Below are 2269 nucleotides of genomic sequence, written 5' to 3' on the forward strand. Positions count from 1 at the left end.
TGCAATAATATCAAGTTTCCTCTCTATGTGCTTAAAGTTTCAAAGTTACGCTTGTTCTGCCTTTCTATGATAGTTGATTATTTTTTTGCGGGGTAAAAATAAAATAATCAACTAGCATAGGAAGGCAGAACAAGCGTAACTTTGAAACTTTAAGCACATAGAGAGGAAACTTGATTATTGTTCCCATTAGTTGATTATGCTAGTTGATTATTGTTCCCATTAGTTGTTTGCTCACAAAATCCCTATGCATAGGGAGTGGGTTAGACTTAAATGTGCTAGTCATATTCTTCATGATGCTCTCTTTATGTTTCAATTCTTATCCTTTATGTGAGCATCGTTGAAATCATCATGCCTAGCTAGGGGCATTAAACGATAGCGCTTGTTGTGAGGCAACCCAACTTTATTTTATTCCTTGAATTTTGTTCCTGTTTAGTAATAAATAATTCATCTAGCCTCTGTTTAGATGTGGTTTTATGTGTTTAATTAGTGTTTGTGCCAAGTAGAACCGTTGGGAAGACTTGGGGAAAGTCTTGTTGATCTTGCTGTAAAAAACAGAAACTTTAGCGCTCACGAGAATTGCTGCCATTTTTATTTGGAGAGTGCTATTTAGTTAATTCTTTTTGAATATGATTAATAGATAAATTACTCAGGTCCAGCAATTTATTTTAGAATTTTTGGGGTTCCAGAAGTTTGAGTTAGTTGCAGATTACTACAGACTGTTCTGTTTTTGACAGATTCTGTTTTTCGTGTGTTGTTTGCTTATTTTGATGAATCTATGGCTAGTAAAATAGTTTATAAACCATAGAGAAGTTGGAATACAGTAGGTTTAACACCAATATAAATAAAGAATGAGTTCATTACAGTACCTTGAAGTGGTGTTTTGCTTTCTTTCGCTAACAGAGCTCACGAGTTTTCTGTTAAGTTTTGTGTTGTGAATTTTTCAAGTTTTGGGTAAAGATTTGATGGACTATCGAATAAGGAGTGGCAAGAGCCTAAGATTGGGGATGCCCAAGGCACCCCAAGGTAATATTCAAGGACAACCAAGAGCCTAAGCTTGGGGATGCCCCGGAAGGCATCCCCTCCTTCGTCTTCGTTCATCGTTAACTTTACTTGGAGCTATATTTTTATTCGCCACATGATATGTGTTTTGCTTGGAGCGTCATTTTACTTACTTATGGTTTGCTTGCTGTTTGAATAAAAAACCAAGATATGAAATTATTAAATGTTAGAGAAACTTCACATAGTTGCATAATTATTCGACTACTCATTGATCTTCACTTATATCTTTCGGAGTAGTTTGTCATTTGCTCTAGTGCTTCACTTATATCTTTTAGAGCACAGTGGTGGATTTGTTTTATAGAAACTATTGATCTCTCATGCTTCACTTAGATTATTTCGAGAGTCTTAAATAGCATGGTGGTTTTCTTAAATAATCCTAATATGCTAGGTATTCAAGATTAGTAAAAAAAATTTATGAGTGTTTTGAATACTAAGAGAAGTTTGATGCTTGATGATTGTTTTGAGATATGGAGGTAATAATATTAAAGTCGTGCTAGTTTAGTAGTTGTGAATTTGAGAAGTGCTTGTGTTGAAGTTTGCAAGTCCCGTAGCATGCACGTATGGTAAACGTTGTGTAACAAACTTGAAACATGAGGTGTTTTTTGATTGTCTTCCTTATGAGTGGCGGTCGGGGACGAGCGATGGTCTTTTCCTACCAATCTATCCCCCTAGGAGCATGCGTGTAGTGCCGAGGTTTTTGATGACTTGTAGATTTTTGCAATAAGTATGTGAGTTCTTTATGACTAATGTTGAGTCCATGGATTATACGCACTCTCACCCTTCCATCATTGCTAGCATCTTCGGTACCGTGCATTGCCCTTTCTCACATTGAGAGTTGGTGCAAACTTCGCCGGTGCATCCAAACCCCGTGATATGATACGCTCTTTCACACACAAACCTCCTTATATCTTCCTCAAAACAGCCACCATACCTACCTATTATGGCATTTCCATAGCCATTCCGAGATATATTGCCATGCAACTTTCCACCATTCCGTTTATCATGACACATTCATCAGTGTACTATTGCTTAGCATGATCATGTAGTTGACATAGTATTTGTGGCAAAGCCACCGTTCATAATTCTTTCATACATGTCACTCTTGGTTCATTGCATATCCCGATACACCGCCGGAGGCATTCATATAGAGTCATCTTTTGTTCTAGCATCGAGTTGTAATCACTGAGTTGTAAATAAATAGAAGTGTGAT

This window comes from Triticum urartu, chromosome 7 (assembly GCF_003073215.2).
Source record: "Triticum urartu cultivar G1812 chromosome 7, Tu2.1, whole genome shotgun sequence".
NCBI classification, from domain to species: Eukaryota; Viridiplantae; Streptophyta; class Magnoliopsida; order Poales; family Poaceae; genus Triticum; species Triticum urartu.